At 32.0% G+C, this 20,219-nt stretch overlaps 1 long non-coding RNA gene across 1 annotated transcript; it reads right to left on the bottom strand.

The window, feature by feature from the left end:
• Positions 1–1,083: 1,083 nt before the first annotated feature.
• On the bottom strand, positions 1,084–2,063 carry LOC136271840 (uncharacterized). The gene is made up of 2 exons (XR_010709834.1): positions 1,537–2,063; positions 1,084–1,279 (listed from the first exon to the last, which is right to left on the bottom strand). It is a non-coding gene; the product is annotated as an uncharacterized lncRNA (long non-coding RNA).
• Between the last annotated feature and the right edge of the window lie 18,156 nt (positions 2,064–20,219).

Raw genomic sequence — 20,219 nt, 5'->3', positions numbered from 1 at the left:
ATAGATGGTGAGCGTTTAACAGGTGCGGTTCTTTACCTCAGCAGATAAGAATGACCTTTGTTGCTGTGCAGTACTAATGCAACGCTTAAAAAATACTTTATGCAGATTGTAAGCAACCAAATGTTTACCCAATGATGACGTTTTTTCATATCTAATGCTCATAAACTTCATGTAGTCATTTCTCAACTCTGATGATCAGACTAATGTTCCCAGTGATGTTCCTAGTTTCCATCTTGGAGTGTAATAATTATGTTGAATTACGAACCCGATTGTTAAATACCCCCCCCCCCCCCCCCCCTTAAAAGAATTCGGAATACTAAGACAATCTCATATCATGTTTCATGGAGTCAGGTGCACAGAACAAGAACCACATCACCACATCGTCAATAACGGCGATTGTCTACGCCGCATTGTTGCCCATTGAACGGATTTTTTTTAAATAAAAGAGAGTAAAATATAACATTTGGGAAAAAAATGTTTTATATTGACTTCAAAATCATGCTAAAATAACTGTATCAAGTTTTGTAGTTTAATTAAGTCATTAAAGTGAGACTGTTTGGTTTTTTTTTTCAATGTGATTGTTGTTGTTTTGATACATGTAAGAAGGTAACAAGACTTCAAATTGTCGCTAAGTTTAATAAATTTCACAAACGCTATTTCTATAGGTTGGTTGCACCGAGCTCAGCTTGAGCGAGTTTCTGTACTTGTGTATATTACCTGCAAACAGTAGATCAAATAAGTGTATTTTAAAAATACATGCACATACATAGTACAGAAGACCAAAGGCGGCAATGTTGCAAACATCAACCCGTAATTATAAATTGCCAGACTGTCACCTTGATTAATATTCTTACCCCTCGGTGGTTCGTATTGTATATACATGTAATTATATCCCCGGATGTTTAAGACTTACCTGTAATTAAATCCGCGATGTACGGTTCTAGGATAACACAAAAGTGAATTTTTTTTTTTTAAATTCAATTTACTGGTTACAATATTATTTCCCTATAAATTAAATTATAAATGAATTAATCATTTTCCAAATGTTTCATTTTTTGAAAAATCTCTCTCTCTCTCTCTCTCTCTCTCTCTCTCTCTCTCTCTCTCTCTCTCTCTCTCTCTCTCTCTCTCATTATTTGCCTGCTTAAGTACTGCTTTAAAGTATACCAGGGACAAACGGTATCTAGACTACCTACATGTATAGTGCGGTCAATTTTTGATATAATGGAGATCTATGTGTAAAAACATCCTGAAAATTTTACTGCGGTCGCATAAGTAACTTAAGAGAAAAATTCCTTAAGAAGTTTTATTATATTAAACCCTCTGTCTTTAAATTAATTCTATTATTGTCAACACAAAATGTAAAGGATTTGTGCAATTTAGGTAAATATATTAAGAATGCTTTTGTAATCAGAAAACTTCATGTATAAACTTGCCTTTTTCAAGTGACCAGTATATGTATTATAACATGTGTATATTAATTGTATATGTCTATGAGCTGTACAGCTGTTGACTAATAAACAATACAATAAGTACTTTTCGAGATATTTGGGGAAAACACGATTTCACACCTTCAGAACGATTTTTAATCAAGCCGATTTGGCGCGGGATGAACTGTGGCGTCACGGGGTCAACTACTATAATAATTATGAGAAACAAGAATATCGTATGATAACTGTTTGTTTTCTTGCGTTGCTTTTTCGATATCTGAACATTTTTTTTTTTTAATTTCCTTATCAACACTGAATGACTAAATATACTGTTGTTTGAGTTTAAACCCATATTTTATCGAACAAAAATGCCGAATTCGGAAACTTGTTAACGTTTGCTTCATGAATTTAGTCAAATAATTGTGACACATTTTGCATCACATGTGTATTCTATGTAGCAAATTGACAATCAATCAAGGCACTATTGTTATAAGAAACCTATTTTTTAAACATTTTTCGGATGTTTTTTCATGACATTAATAATGATATTGATAAATTTATATGTTTTGTAAAAGGTGACGTGGGGGTCTATTCCTCGAATGAGACATAAAATTCAGGCACGAAGCATCAGTCGGGGGGGGGGGGGGGGGGGGGCTTGCATTTACCATGTTTACATATAAAAAAATTAATTATCATGGAGCCTCCCCCCCCCCTCTCATTTTTGGGGGAGTATGTAAGTATTAATTAAGGAAATTAAGAGTGAAATTGAAGTAACAGATATATACCACGCCAGCTCCCGCCCTCCCCCACGGATAAAGATATAGAAGATTTTCAATGTCCCCTTTATTTTTTTTATTTTTTTTTTGTTTGCTTGTCAAGATTTTTTGGATGAGTCTGAGATGTAATTTCAGGCAGGTAGCATCGTTTTTTAATTTGGGGGGGGGGTGTCAAAAACGATGCTACCTGCCCGAAATTACATCAATATTACCCGATTATTCATTTTAATATTGATTTCGGAGTTATAACAATCAAAATAGCATGCACATTTTAACAAACAATCGAGGGATTATTAACGGATCAAGGAGAAAGTCCAAGATGGCCGCATGATGAAGTGTGTCTCGTAACTTCTTTGAAAATACGATAATGGAATTTTATTTTACACTTATTTACATCCTTTGTCAAGATATGTTAAAGTTTCTTTCAGTTTTAATCATGATTCAGTGTCAGTATAACAATTTAATTAAGCTATTTGGAGTTAAATTGCTGACTATAGCGCTCGAAAGAAAGGTGTTCTTTATTGGACAAGAAATTAAGACCAGGGACGTACTTACTTCCGAAATTATTACTTCATTATTACTTGATTGCATTTTTTAAACAAGGTTTAAATTGCTGAATTGTGAGTTTTGTCATTTTTTAAAAGATAAGTAACAATTAAGGCATATTTTGAACATTAGTTTCTTTTTGATAGTCTCATGCATGATTCTTTGACCACTGATTGACGGACTATACCCGTGTATTAGCTAATGAATGCTTATTTTACACAGTCTAATTTGATTTCTGTTTTAGCTGTCAATAATCGAGTAGCTAATTATACACAAATCAATTTACTAGTCTAGAGGTGTGAAACCTCCTCTTTGTTCACCAGACTCGTGTACCATGTGTATACATACCCTAGACACACACGTGTCTGGAGCAGTAGCTTCGTTAGTTTACCTGTGCCATCGTCTCAGGTCAATCGTGTGTGAAGGGAGATTATGTAATCAACAACTGAATAATGAACATCAATCTGTCCATGCAAGCATTTAAGATATCGTAATCATCGGTAAAAAAAGCCGACGAGAATAGCCAAAATCCTTTAAAAAGAAACTTGATTGTAACAAAATAATTACGGATACAAATTTCTAAAGCTACAATACTTTAAATAACTAGATACGTCATAACATCAGAGCTATATCAATTTTTTAAATTTTTGACTGCAAAATCGAATTTATTTTGTAATGCTTTTTAAGGTAATTACTTCCTGTTGATCTCATAACCTCTCTTCCGCATGTTGAATAAGCAAATTAATAAAATAATGTTAAATATGTCGCCTTAATTATAGTTATATTATGTAAGTACAACAAATAATTTTCTATAATATCAAACTGCTAGCATTCATGCCATAAATACTCCATTTCATAGAGCTTTATTTGTGATGCTGAATAAATATATTATTCACCAATTCCTATATATTTGCTTTGTTTATCTGTGTATATTTAATATTCATGTCGTTATGCATGTACATGTATATCGAGAAGGTCATTGTGTACACAGCACACAAGTCAGTATTTTTGTCTAGATTTTTGTTTTCTCTCAAATTGTGATTAATTTTGCTCTCAATTATAAACCTCCGCGCAGCCACTGCGCCACTCGTGCTTTAATTGTACGAGCATTTTTTTTTTTTTTTTAATATAAGGTAAGGCTATCTTTTAAAAAGGAAAAAAACTGAAAATCAATAAAAGTAAAGCTAATTTTTTCTTCGGAATAATATATTCTTAAAAATATAGAGTATTTCACCCCTTGTTATGGTTCTTTATTCAAAATTTGAATAATTACTTTTTGATGTTTTATAGTACTACCAGGGACATTTATGTATATCACCGCCTGACATGGAATGCACCGATCCAGCTTTTTTTTCTTGGGGAGGTGGGGGGGGGGGGGGGGTCGGAGTGACATTTTAGTTTGCCAGGAGGTCAGAGGCATATTTTCGATATTTTTTTATGTAAATTTAAATTTTCAAGGGGGTCCGTCCGGTCAATGATACGCGTTTTGTCACTGCCGGTTTGATACTCAGCTTAGCATTAGCTTTGAAATTCGTTATCATTTATATGTTCTAATTAGAAACCAATTATATTTTTTTAATTATAGCCGAAGCACTTGTTCATTCTTGAAAATGATTCTCAAAATCATGCATGTATTGCATTTAACATGGTTTTACACGAAATAATTTAATTGAATGATCAGCCCAAATTTGTGGCATCCCGTTTAATACATGTTAAGAAGCCCGATAATTAACAGTGTTTTAAAACTTACGCACATTTGCATTGATTGGCAAAATGTGAATATAATAATCTTCGTTTCGGGATGGCATTGTAACGGGCTTAGCAAAACCAGGGACGCTGGTGTCTCACTGGCAAGAAAACTACCAATTTACTTAAAATGATATATGTCGCATTGATCCACATAAATATCTTATGCCAAAAGCTATCTGATTAATTAATTCAAAAATTCATTAATATTGATAGTAACGAATAAAAGTTGGTTAATAATGTTTACATTCACGTAATAAAAACCGTGTTTGATTTCGTAGAGACGGAAGACCTTAATGATAAGTGTTCGGTAAAAATTTCTCGCTTCTGAACTTCCAGTAAAAAAAAAATAAATAAGAACGCAGAACCTTAAAAATGGATGAAAAACAATCCAAAATTAATATAAAGATTCACAATTCACTCCTTGTATGTGCCAAATTTTCATTTTATCATGCAACTTGATAAACTGGTTCACAGCCAGTTTCCAAAACTCGGAAGTGGAGTGAAGACAAACGAGGGGAATAATTTTGCTATCATGAGCAGCAAGTACATGTATGTTCTTAATTATTTTCTTCATCCAATTTTAGCCTACAGCGAGTTCACCTGTGTCACGTGTTTCTGTTCAATCTGGTATCTGCTCGCACGTGTCTTACACGTGTATATCTCCATTCTTTGTAGAACAATAGGGTGCTAATTAATATACACAGACTGACACCTGTAGATACTGCCATGTGAATTGGTAGATGCTTTAGGACAATGGGATAGTAATTAGGTATACACAGAATGTGTCTCCTTGGTCAGTTGACTTATCTATGAGAAATTCATAATGAACACAACAAAGACTTTTAATGCTACATGTACACAGCTGGCACATGTAAAGCTTATTTGTAATTGACTTCAACACAATATTTAAAAGTTATTAAAATGATATTATAAATAAAATGAATGTGCAAGTAATAAAATGTTGAAAGAGTAGATTATCATATATATAAAGTCAATGTAATACAAATCATTGCATTCACAAAACTATATATGCATTGATCTATATTGATAAAGTTTAAATACAGTTTTGTAACTACACTTGTATTGTTTTCATTTTAAGGAAATATTTATAAGTAATATGAACAGATCCATATTTCAATTTTGTCATTAGTACAATTGGCAACATTTTAAAAAACATTATATAGTCTGGCATCATGTCTATTATAGACTGTGCACTGTTGCATTCTCTCATTGGGGGGGGGGGGGGGGAGGGTGGAGACTTTTTTCAGGACCCGTTTCTGTCGTTATAGTCAAATTATTTTACTACTCCTATTACAAAGTAAACTAATATGTCAACTTATATTCTTCCAAAAATATTATACATGTGTATAAAATTATCAATTATTAATGTCTTTATGCAAAGCATATTTTTACCAAAAATTATTAATTTGATGTAATATATATCATATACCATATGATGATTGTAAAAACTTGAATAACTTAATTGAATGAGCTGGTCATCTAAGATAGTCTTACCAATTTTTATATAAGTCCGTTGAATGATTTAAGTTATATGTAAGTAAGTAAATCATTTATTATTGTGACATGTGTATCTTTTACAACTGAGTAGTATACAATTACATAAATCAAACACCTGCCCATTGGACCTATGATAAGTCACTGTTAACACTAAGTTATATGATTTTATGCATGGGCAAGAACTTAATTTGTCTTAATTAAAATGCAGAATGAATAAAATTTGCAGCTTGTCTTGGAGAATTACAAATGAGAGTTTGAATTTAGAAACTAGAGAAATTAGAGAGATTATTTGGAAAAATAACAATTTGATATAGTTTTTTTCTGAGATTGTAATCTAAGTTCATTTTAGAAGAAATTGGAATGTGTCCTCTACATGTATTTTGTCTACAGAGTTTTCATGTGCACTCTGAGTCTAGACAAGTTCACCCTGAAATTGTGCAGTCTCTATTTTCAGGGGTAGTACATGTATTAGGACTATATACCCCACACCGAAACTGTGCCATTGTTGATCTAGCTAACAATATGTTTAGGAATGTTCATTGAGATGTTATTTTCTAGGCAAACATTTTCCTTTGATAGTTTGTATGTTCTTAATTTAGGAGTATTTAATGTGGATATATCCATTTGCCATCTTAGTTCATGTTCTAACGGCTGTTTGCTAATAAAATGAGTTAATATATACATGAAGTACATGGGGGCATATTTTCATAGGTTGCCAGCTAGTATATCTACATCATCTAGAATAGACATTGTGCTTTTATGAATAGTCCTTGTCACACTACTACATGTACATTTTAATACGTGTATTGTCAAACAACAATTTATGTACATGATATACCATATGACTGCCCAGAAAGACAACAACTTCAGTAAATAATGAGTAACATAAATACAAGGCTTTTAGTTACTAAAACATCTTGTCAATGAATAGAAGAAGTCGATCAGAAATAATTAAGTACTACATATAGGTAACTGCAAGTTAAAAATCAGAATTAATCCTTTAAAACCTATGGCCAAAAACTTTCAGAGAGAGAGAGAGAGAGAAAGAGCTAGAACATACCCGGTATATATAATTATGTTCATAATTAACTTTGAAACAAACCAAAATCATTCATTAGGAGAGAGAGAGAGAGAGAGAGAGAGAGAGAGAGAGAGAGAGAGAGTTGTTGAACATTAGGGTTCGATCACTGGTTGAAAATACATGTACCTGGTATGTATATTCAGAGCTTTATTTAAGCTCATTGAGCATTGTTGAGTAGAGTATTAGGAAAAATTTAATATGTAACATAACTATTGAATAAACATTTAAGTGTTTGTAGTATAACCTCACAATATCCATAAAAGTACCACTGAGACCAACATAATACAACTGCATGATAAATAAATGTTATTTAAGAAATTAATGTGTTCTAGCCTCTGATCCGCCATTCAGTAAATATTTTAAAACAATCTTGACTAATAAATGTCAAACATATAATAATGATTCCAATATAAGTCAGATGAGCAAATCTAATGTTTTGAGGCTGTATGAGCTATAATTTTTGAGAACCTTAAATTTATCACAATGATGGGACCCAGTTCATTTAACAGGCATGGGGCAATGACTTTTTTCATAAAGGAAAAGCATGGGACAAAAACTTCCTTAGTATTAATTAAGTACCTGTGGGATGAACACTTTTTTAAAATAAGTTACAATTCCCAACTCAAGAGGAACAATTAATATCTTTAAACATATTTTATTTAAAAAAAAAATAATAATTTAGGAGGGAGTTACTCCCATTATCATTCAAAACTGTCTGACTTGCTCTCTTTAATTTACACTAAAATTCTATGAAAAGATGAAATTAGAAAGCTTATGCAATTCTGAGAAAAAATATGCATCATATTGCCAATTCCATTGAGGTTTAAGAAAAATATAGCCATTTAAGTGAACCTACCATTTCCCCACTCCTCTATTTAACACAGATTCATGGGGCTCTCCTTTAGTAAAACATATTAACTTAATCTTTTAAACATCAATTGTTGTTCAACCTCCTTGAATAAGAAACCTTATTCAGTACTACATACATCTACATAATATTACCATGATAAAAGCATCAAATCACTTAGAAATACTCTTACATGTATTACACTCCCCGTATTTTGATTGTCAGAAAAAGCATTTATAGTTTGAAATATTTTACCTAATATTATGAAACTTGTTGCAATTTTCTTGGATCATTTCTTACACATATTTGAAATAATCATCACTGATGCTAAGAAATTGCTCTTTTTTGGTAAATTGGATGATTTGTAGCATTTTTATTCACAACTAGACATGCCATCCTGCATGTTTTTTTTTGTTTCCATGAAAATGGAAGTTAACAATCATATTTAGTGAATATCTTATCTATTCTGGTTTCTAGTCTCCTTTTGATAAACAGTAGGACCTGCAAGTATGATATACCTACCTTTAATTTAAATAAAATTAAAACACACCAGGGTTACGCTGGAGATGGATATATATTAATATAAGAATTTCATGAAAAATGTTCAATTTTTACATGTATTTCTACATTTTTGACGCATATATATATATACAATAAAAGGGTAAAAATATGTTGATTCTTGTTCGTTTCAATAGTAGTACCGTAATTATAGTAGCTAGATGTTATTTGAAGGTCAAGTGTACCTTTACATATCATACATGTATACGTAATGAAAGAAGGGAGATGATTTAATTTTTAACTAATGTAAAAACATCTTAAATATCACTTTTGCACAGGATACATACACTTGGGTTTTTAAGGTTGATACTATTATAACTACATTTGTTTACATGTAATTACTACATTTGAAAGAAACATATTCTTTAAAAAAAAAAATGGGTTTATAATTTGTCAGGTTTCTTATTGGTATTTCATAAAACCAGAGAGCAACTTCACTGCAGATCTATAAATTTAATGATTAAATTGATAAAAACTGTTTTAAAAGTATTAATTTATTTTTATCTCAGTAATTAACTTAAGCCTATAAATTGTCATCAGAATAGGAAATTCCAACTTTCTGGGTAGGCCAAATTTTACTCATTATGACAAGTGGTGGCCATTCTACACATGTAACCGAAGAGGGAGTATTAATAAACTCTCCTTCTGTATGTATATAAAAATAATTGTTTACATTGTACCTTTTGTAATCAAGTCTCCCAAAAGAAGTTTGGAGACATTGTTTTTGACAGCTAGCGGTTTCTTCTTTTTCTTCTTTCTTGCCTCTGAACTTGTCCATCACTTTTCTCAGAGATGGCTGCATGAACAGAGTTGTACACAACTCTAGATCTAGAATATGATAGGCCTGCATACCCTGTTTTAAAATTTAAATTTTTTGTTTTTAAATTGGGGTTGGGCAACCATAGTTTTGGGGGTCAAATAGGGGTGGGGTCTAACACTGAATCCGTAGGGGAAAATTATACACTATATTGTAAATGGTTATCACGTATTGAAAACCGTTAAAGATATTGACATGGATTTTTCAAATGCTAAATATATTGAGTGTTAATTATGGTCAATACATGGTACATTATAGATATGATCTCTGGGGACTATATATATTCCCCAACCCCAAGGTTTGGGAAATTACTTAATATTTAAAAAACCGTGACTCCTCACCCCTAAACCATATAAATTCTTGTTCCTTGTGCAATGGGGCATCATATGGTATATAGGTTATGGCCATATGGGGGTGGTTCCGTCTACCCCTGAAACAGGAAGTGCCCTAATTTAAATATCTCATTAAATTCCTATGAGATCCCCAACCCCAAACTACTTATATTCTTGTTCTTTGTGTTAAGGGGCATCAAATGGTATGTAGGTTATGGGCCCTTGGGGTTGTCCTGGCCCCCATTGAACAGGAAGTGTCCAAATATCTCGAAAACGGTTGAGATCCCCACCCCTAAACCAAATAAATTCTTGTTCCTTGTGTCAAGGAGCATCAAATAGTATATAGGTCATGGGCCCCAAGGGTGGTCATGACCCCCCCCCCCCCCCCCCTTTGAACAGGAAGTGCCCAAATATCTTGAAAACAGTTGAGATCCCCGCCCATAAATCATATATATTCTTGTTCCTTGGGTCATGCCGGTTCACCTGATGTACAGTATCAAATCAAAATTGAAAACAAAAATGAGTCTCCTTGCAGCAGTGAAAAGTAAGAGTTTATAGGTTTACATAAACAGAAATATTTTCATTAATATTCAATAGAATTGGTAATTTTTGGTATTTATTTTCTCAGAATTTGTTAAATCTTATTGTTATAAGCTCTTTTAAGTCATTTCAAGAAGAATATGTTATTGATGGTACATATAATTTAGCATGTGTAATTCATTAGATGGATATAATGACATTATCTAATAAATTAATACATTGGTTGTTTGAATATTGGTTTTACTAGACTATATGATCAGACAATTGAATCATAAGTGTTAAGTTAACCCCAACATACAATCAATCAAGATGATGTATTTAGAGGACTTTTTATCCTCTGCGATAAAATATCCCAACATGGTCATTCATAGGATTTTAAATCCTATAAAAGCCTTTTATAGGATTAATTATCCTATCAACACCAAAGATGGGAGAAAAAATCCCACGGGAGTTTATATCCCACAAAGATTTTTTTCTCCCATGGGATTTTGGTGGGGTTTGAGATCATGGCTGGGATGAAAAATCCCACCAAAATCCCATGGGATTTTGATATTCGAGAGACAATTATAAGGAAACTAGAGCAATGTGTACATTCATGCTGACATGATAGGATCAAAGTAAAATGTCCCACCAAGATATATAAACAAAAGTAAGCTATGTCCAACGGAAATGGTAGCAAAAAGCCCGCACCTTGTCATGTCCAGACTTAAATGTCGCACTGTTACTTGTTAACAGAATTTTGCAATCGCTTACATGAGGAAAAAGGACGTATTTTTTTTCATTTTGATTTAACTGATACTGATTAAGTCCAATTTCCTAACCTCTTGCTCACGTGAGAAAGTTGAACTAAGAATTTTGCTCATGAGCAATCAGGTTAGCAAATTTTTGCTCATGTGTATTTTGGTTAGTATTAATTATTCCTCCCTAACAGGGACTAACAATCTGCACATGAGCAAAATTAATTCCTACCTAATTTGCATACATTTCTTACTAGATTAACATGTGCTTCTCATGAGCTGCTCATTAGCATTTGTTAGAATGTTTGGTACGGGATGGCACTGGAACTTAAGTTTGGTGCACTGGAGTTATTAACTAATTTTAAGAAATACGTATTTCGGAAATATTTTCTCCTCATTTGGTTTTGTCATTTACTACATCCGGAATCGGAACGTGTTTGTTTTGTAAACATTAGATATTGAGATGGCGATTCTTTTTTAATCTGAAAAATCGAAGTGGGGTTTTGTAGGAATAAAGTGTGTTTTAGTGATGAAAGACGTGATGAAGAGACTTTGGAAATATTTTTAAAATACTTGCCATTCATAGGTTAAGGTGTTTCTCATATATTTACAAAGTTTACATTGTAAACTATTGTGTGTCACAAATCTTGACTTAAATTAAAAAAGTCTTGTTGGTTCCTTTTTGCTTTCAATTTAGCATTTTTAAATATTTTTTCAGTAAGCTAAATGAATTGCAACTAGGCATTGAGGCTTTATATTGAAACATTAGGCATATTGCATATTTCTCTTTAGGAATTATCATTATAAATTGAATGAGTATTTTCAGGTTATAACTCTATGTAGTTTCAAGCTGATTTTTTAATTTTTCATTTATTTATTAACTCATTTTAGCTGGTATAGTCCTATTTTTAGATTATCTAATGGTTGAACAGGGGGGTATTTAAAGTGAATTTGAAGTAAAAATCACTGATAGTGGTGACAAAAACATACGCAGATAATCTATGGCATTGCCATAACATGTGTTCTCATTCAAAAAATGAAAGTTTTGACGTAATCACACACATTTCATACAAAAGCCCTTATAAGGTATGTAATTTTTATTCGTAAGGGAGACAATTTGAAGACATGAATATTAATGAGAACAGTGTCACGTGGAATTTAGCTCATGAATAAAGTGTTCGTGAATTCTCCTTCTGTTCTGAACATTTGTTGTAATGTTGTATTTGTGATCATGAATATACTTTTTTCCTTTAGAGCAAATGTGTGAAGAGTACTTGACTATAGTAAGTCTTTAATAGATAATAGATAATGGTTTCTAAAAGCGTTGATAAGGGGTTCGGTCTCATATTAGGGATTTATATCCTCCTTGATTTTGAACACACGATCTTTTCTGCATTCAACGTTGTCAATGCTCATACAAACTATTGATGCATTAATCATCTTGATATTAAGGTATCCCACTCCTCAATGTTCTTGTATCAAAATTTTTTTGAGAAGTATATCATTGAAATCTGTAGACAAAACACACTTAAAAAATACAAAGATAATGGGAGGTAATTGTTTATCACTCTGAGTTATGGCGAATTTAATTTGACCTGTTTGCACCTAAAATGCTATTTCAGCCTGATTAAGATTTGTTGTCAGTATTGCTGATAAAGCAGACTTTTTTTCTTGAAATACTGTTTTTAATTATGCACAATAGTCACACTGAATAGAGGGATTACGAGAAAAATTTGTACGAAGCTGCATAAGTTTTTGTGTGACTTTTTTCACTTAAAATAAACAATTTCAATAATAGTTACAATTTGATCTAAGATATATGGCTTCAAAGGTAAAATTCTCGCAAAATTTGGCTTCAAAAAATTCAGACATTTTCTATATATTTGCATGATTTTATGCTAAACGTCCATCACTTTCTCAAAATTTAGTTTTGTACAAGTCACACAGAACCAATAGAACACAAACCTATTAAATTTAGAAAATGTGAATAATGAATAAACTATAACAAAAGAAAAGTATATCAAAAAATTTATAAGATTGCTTGTTTCTGACATTTTCGACTAAAAAACCATCCGCACGAGAAAACAGTTCCCATATAAATTGGTTTGTTTCTTGGATTCAAATGGATTGTCTTTATGAATGTTGTGTAATTATGAAATGATAATTTATCTGTGAGGTTTAAATTAATAAAATCATATTCCTTTAAAATATAATGAACATCTGCGTAATGAAATCAAAACGTGAGGAGTGAGATACCATAATTAAAGTATGCCGATGATAAAGTAAAATATATGTTCTGTTCGAGTACTCTCAGTACTTTGAAGATTTTCCTTATTGGCCGTTAACTTCTACCTTAATGACTGCTGTTAGTGCCTGCTAACTTCAGCTTGGTTAAAATGCCTAACAGTGGAGTAAACATTTCATAATTTTGGTTTCATTATTAATTCTGGGTGATGCACCTGCATACCCAGCAGTTTGTAGTAGGGGAAAATCGTCAATGTATGTTTAATTCATGAACAAGATTGAGTCTACTCTTTCATCGCCAATAAACAGAATTTTGTTTTACAGTGTCTTGTATCTCGAAATAATGTTTATGTGTTATCACTCGTAATTATGAGATACATGTAAATGTAATGACCACCATACCCCTATGTAATACGTCAGTATCTTGTTATAACGGAATGGTTTTTATTTCCTAAGATATACCCCTTCTTTCACTTTAGGTTTATTTGAATATGAATTAAAATTTCTGTTACTTTCTGTAAACTGCAGTAAAAATTACAGTATTGTTAAAACTATTTTACATATAAATAAAAATATGCTGAAAAACTTAAATCTATAAAGGGGGTCATTATTCTACAGGGGTCACTTTTCTTCAAGTAAAGTGTGCTCATTTTTATAAAAATGACACTTATTCTTCAGGCAAAAGGGTCATTTTCTACGTAGAATATTGACCGGGGGGTCATTTTCCTGCGTAGAATAATGACTGGCCATTATTCTACGGGGATCATTATTCTATGTTACACCGGCAGAGCTCAGGAAAAAAAACAACTCGACTGTGTTACATTGTCGTACATGACAACCCCCATTTTATAAAACTTAATTTAACTACGACATATTTAACGATCTTTTGAGATACCACAGAAGAGACATACAAGACTGTCTAATGATTCTTAAATTCATGGGAAGCGACTCCATTTTGTATAAAATTTTAAATCCGGTGATGTTAATACATTCGAGATGTTTTTTTCGAGCTCTACTAGTAAGGCCAGAGGTGTTGCGATTGAAATACAAACCATTCAGCATTCAAACTTGCCTGTGCCCCCTGAATATTTTCTTACCACCATTTTTTTCTGGTCTCATGTGACTGAGTGGAGTGAGTCTGACCATCACATAATTATGCAATATTATTTTACTGATTAAGGTTTATCATTATTAAGCCTATTTAGAGCACACTATTTTACTTATCAAATCTATTCATTAGGTATTCTTATAATTTAAGTGCACAGTCTGTCTTAATTTTCGAATTTATGAATAAAGTGACTGCAAAATGGATTCAAATAAGGTAACGTAATCATCATGCAATCATGCATTTTGATTACAGTATTCGACACTATTGTCAATTTAGACCATCACCCCTTTCACATGCAATGTTTACAATGTTTGGTGTGTAGTTCAATACAAAAATAACACGTTTTAATATATACAGCAAAATAACCAAATAAAATACAATGGAAACGAAATACCTTAATAACGAGAATGTGTTGATCGATTTTAAAGCAAATAAACATATTCTGAATCAGTAAAAGGCTAAGGTCACTATCAACCTTACAGAAAAATATTTAAAAACAAAAGAGTAAAAAAAAAACACGGTTTTTTATCTTTCCTTCCGATAACAACCGTAAGTGACGGTGGACATTTTTTAACCGTGGTGCACCAAATAATTAAACGTCTATCATTGCTGAAAAAGTCCAAAGGAATTCATAAAAGAACAGCAAACGGACACAACCTTGGGTAAATTAAAAACTCTCGGCAAAAGTATGTCAGTGATATCGAATAGTGATGGTGGAGCAACCAAAATATATGAGTGGAACAACATTTTATACAGAGAGTTCAGCAGTCCAAATGTTTCGAATAAAAAAAAAGTTTCATCAGTTGATCGTACCGAAGAAATATCGATTCTTTGTATTGAAACTTGCGTAGAAAACACTGATACTTGGACATCTAGGGATAAAGAAAACCATTGACAGAGTTACATTAGAATTTTACTGGCCGAAAGGTCAAGCGGATGTATAACGATTTTGCAGTTCCAGTGACATCTGTCAACGAACAAATACAAAAGGCAAAATACCCCCTGTTCCACTAGGTCGTATGCCTCTTATTCAGAACCATTCCATCGAGTTTCTGCAGTTATTGTTGGACCACTAGATCCTTGAATAACAAAAGGCAACAAGTACATCTTGACGATCATCAATTTCGCAACACGTCATCACGAAGCAGCGGCGTTGTCTGGCATAGAGACTGAGCAATTAGCAACAGCTCTAGTTCACGTATTTAGTCGGGTTGGAGTACCAAGAAAAATCTAAACAGACCAAGGAACACAGTTTACATCAGATGTAATGAAGAAAGTCAGCAGACTACTATCATTAACAGGAAGTACGACAACACCCTACCACCGTATGTGTAATGATCTGGTGGGAAAATTCAACGGCACTCTTAAACACATGCTTAAAAGGATGTGCGCGGAAAGACCCAAAGACTGTACAAACATCTGAACGCTGTACTGTTCGCATAAAGAGATGTACCGCAAGGGAGCTTGGATTTGTCACCTTCTGAACATCTATACGGACTTACAGTGCGATGTCCCATGAAAATCCTAAAGGAATTATGAACAAAAGAAATAGCTGATGATGATGTGAAATCTACATACATGTACCAGTATGTAATTGACCTCCGAGAAATATTAAAGGAAACATGCAAGATTTTTAAAAAAAAAAATACACAGGATGAAGCTTTGCCATTCAGTCAACTGAATGTTAACTGAATGGTCTGGAAAGGTGACTGAATGGCATAGCTCTGCCATTCAGTCACCTTTTAGTTACTGTTCAGTCACATTTCAGTTGACTGAATGGCACAGCTTCGTCCTGAGATATTCAGTTTTGTGATTCTAGCGGTCATATGATCACATTGAGGTTCTTCTGAATGGCCGTTTGCTTCATACTAAAAACAAACTCATTAGTAGGTTGCCCCACCCCTTCCTGTGCTCAAGCTGAATTTTATTTTAAAAGATAGCGAAAAGAAATCAAAATGTCCCAGGAATAAATTTTTGTGACTCTGCATGTGGAAAATTTTCTCCTTGATGTGTTTCACTATTCCACCCAATTGTTTATTCTGTCAGTCTGTGTTAATTCAATCACCCATTGCGACCGGAAATCTCGTGTCGCTCAATTCAGTGCCCTCATTCATTCATTTATTTCAATCTAAACACCATTGTACAATGGTACACAGAGATTATAATGATACAATATGTAGTATATCTTACTAATTAACAATGCATGCGTAAGAGAGAGAGACAGAGAGAGAGAGAAATAAAACATATGCAAAATCAACTCTGACTCGTTAATACAAATGTGAAATATGGGGGGTTCTAACCTTGGGAGCATTTTTATTTATTTTTCTAATAAAGCACAGAATATTTTATAGTATTTGATAAGCATTGATTGCGTTCTTGTTGCAACGAGTTACAGTTTAGTATCTAGTGACATTCATCTCCTATTTTGCACTTATTGCAATGAACACATAATCTTTCATGTCTAGGAATATTTATCCAACGCCCACTTTCAATGGGTAAATGGTCAATACATGTTCGAAATCTACAAAAAGTAATTGCACCTTTTTTTGGTAATGTATCAAAATAATGTTCAAATTTTAATTCTTCCTTATACATTCTATAATTTAGAGCTTTTGGGGATGATTGAAGAATAGATTGCCAATTTTGTTTGAATTTGTCTATCAACGTAAGTTGTTTTTTTGCCTTTAGTCATTTTGAGTTATGTATAGTTTTATCAACCCAGATATTAGATAAACCGCAGTTGTTTGAAATATGTTTGATGTTTTCATACCAAGGAATTTTCTACACCCAATTTCTTGATTCATACAAATTCCTAGATCATATATTAATTTTGCAATTTTTGTATTTTTTCCGGTAGGTATTCTTGACCAATAAGAAATAATGCGTGTTTAAATTTGAATTTTAAGTGGGTATCGACCAAGTTCAATATATATCATGAAATCTGGAGTTGATTGTTTTAAATTGAGTAGAAGTTTACAAACCTTGAGATGAATTCTTTCTAAAATTGCAATATTTGAAAAAACCCAGACTTCACATCCATGTAACAGTATAGGTTGAACAATTTTGTCAAATAAATCTAGTTGACACTATACTGATATAATATAGCAAATAATTTGAAAAAAAAATATCTAACATATTTTCAAACATGTCAGTAATAGTTGGTAAACCTTTAATATTAGACTCATTTAAAAAGTCATGTAAATCATTAAGGTACATAGAGAATAAAAAGGCTGACATATTTTCACCTTGCCTCACTCCGTTTTCACAATGAAAAAAAAGTAGTAGAGGTTTCGTTATTATAAACAATTATTTACTTAATATGACTGTATATATTGAAAATAATATTAAACATTTTGTAAAAATATTATGGGATAATAGTTTAAACCACAATGCTTTTCGCCATACGTTATCAAACGCTTTTTCGAAATCTACAAACAAATAATAAAGCTTTTTCTACTTCATTCTTAAAAGGTCGAATAGAATATGTAAATGAAAAAAATATTATCAATGGTTGAATATTCTTTTCAAAAACCTGCTTGGTTTTCATGTAATACATTAAATTCATCTGAAAATGTATTCAACCGTTCGTTAAGAATGAAGGCAAAAAGTTTTCCAATACAGCTTAGTATAGTAATTGGTCTGTAATTTTGTGGGTGGGTTTTTGTATATTGGTAACATATCTCCCTCCAACCAAATAGAGGGAATCTTACCAGACGAAAAAACTAAATTGAACAACTTTTCACAAACTGGCAACATTATATAAATAGTTCCTGTTTGGGAGGGTAATTGAAATTGACACCCCAAGTAAACCATTGTCAACCGACGCGAAGCGGAGGTTGACAATGGTTTTCGAGGGGTGTCAAATTCTACATTTACCCTCCCAAACAGGCACTATTTTTTTTATTATACTGAATGTCTTGTTTTTTAAAGAAAATTTTACTGCTTTTATATAGAAATGAAGTGAATTTAACGGCGAACCGTAGGTGCTTAATTTACGCGCATGTAACAATTCGTTGTGTTACCCGTTGCCAAGTGTGTTGCTAACGTTAAGGGTAATAGAACAGATTACCAACTGCGTCTAAACCAATCAGATTTCCGTATTTACCATGAAAGTAGAATAATAACTGATGTGTTGCTTTAATATATTCGTTACTTATACCATCTTCCCCACTGGCTTTATTATTTTTTAGATTCTTATTTACTTTTTTTATTTCATCATGGGTAATATAATCATTTAGATCGTGATTAAAATCTTTATACTGTAAACTAGCAATTTCATTATCAACCATGTGATTATTTGTAGCGCTTATTTCGGGAGACCGGTTAAGGTCTCTGAAATACTGATAAAGATCATCAATACTGATTGCCGATAGATTTTGGCAATTTTTATTTTTGCTATACTTATTTATTACTTTCCAATATTCTTTAGGATTTTTGTTTTTAATATCTTTCAAATATTTACTAATTTTGTTTTTTTTTGCTGCTTTTGATCAATGATTGTTTTTTGTGTAGTTTTTTTTTTCATTTTCTTTATATTTTTTAAGGGCATTTACTGTACATTTTCTATAATAATAAACTTTGCTATTACGATATTTTGTACGAGCTTTTCGGCATACTTTTGTAAACTAAGGTTTTGAATTGGTATGCGTTTTTGAGATTCTAATTTTTCCACCAATAATACTTGAGCCTATGGCAATTTTAGCATATATATATATATATATATATATATATATATATATATATATATATATATATATATATATATATATATATATATATATATATTGGATCTCGACAGTATCATTAATAACATCATCTGTGGTATTTTCAACACAACTGTTATCTAACAATAATAAAAGTTTGCTAAGATGTTCGGTATCAATAGATATAAGTTTTCTTAAGAAGGATCCCATGGTTTGATTTTTCTAAGTAATTAACCTTCAAGTGAGACACAGCTGCATTTGTATTTCGCTGTAGATTTAGATACAATACAATAGGTGTATGACGCTTATAGTTATTCTGATCAAACTAGTTTCTTAACATGTATTTATAAGTCTAAACATTGCCTGCTGATCGCAGAATAGTCTCACAGAAATGCATCATCTGTGATGTAGAAAACTTAAATCACTTCATTCATTCTTTTTTATTTATTTTTTTTTGGGGTGGGGGGGTGGGTGTGTGTGTGTGTGATTTAAGCGTTCTTTTTGTTAATTTAAAAACAAAAATCTGGTTAAAACTTTTAAACGTCTATTGTGTTATCAATCTTGTAAATAACTATCAATACACAATTATGCATGGTTACCTTTTACAATTTGTAAGTATAAATGAAACTGCACATTTTATTTGCGGACAAGGACACTCTTTTAAAGATCCTTAATATCATTGCACTGACGTGTGATTTAGATAAAATTATCTTTAATCTTGGCGTGTGTACTTTGGTTATTGTAAATATTCTGCATTTATCAGTCCATATACATCATGAGACTGCAATTGATAGAAACAAATGGTTTAATAACTTTGATTGTGATATTGCTCTTACGACTTTTTGACGGAATTCAGAGGAAGTGTGAGGGTAAGGTATTCATGACATAAGAAACTAAACTTTCCTTCATCATCAGTAATATTTTTAAAATTATTTACGGTATCATTGATTTGTTTAATCTGAAAAATCATCAGTTGAGTGCAAAATCATCAAAACCTGAAAAATAAAACAAACGTGTTTCATGCCGGGAAGCATTTTATGTTATATATTTATGTTCCGAATGGTTAACTTAATCAAAAAACTACTTTAATCATAAAATTATTATCTCATTGCGTGAGATTAATCGCACACATAAATTTGAAACTCCAGCATTTTTCAACAAGATACATCAGATCATTAAATAGCATTCAAATCAGATATCTTAGATTTGAAAACTAGCAGTAAAACATAATAC

Source organism: Magallana gigas, chromosome 9 (genome assembly GCF_963853765.1).
Source record: "Magallana gigas chromosome 9, xbMagGiga1.1, whole genome shotgun sequence".
In the NCBI taxonomy this organism is placed as follows: domain Eukaryota; kingdom Metazoa; phylum Mollusca; class Bivalvia; order Ostreida; family Ostreidae; genus Magallana; species Magallana gigas.
The sequence above is the reverse complement of the archived record's forward strand: the minus strand, read 5'-3'. Positions and strand labels throughout refer to the sequence as shown.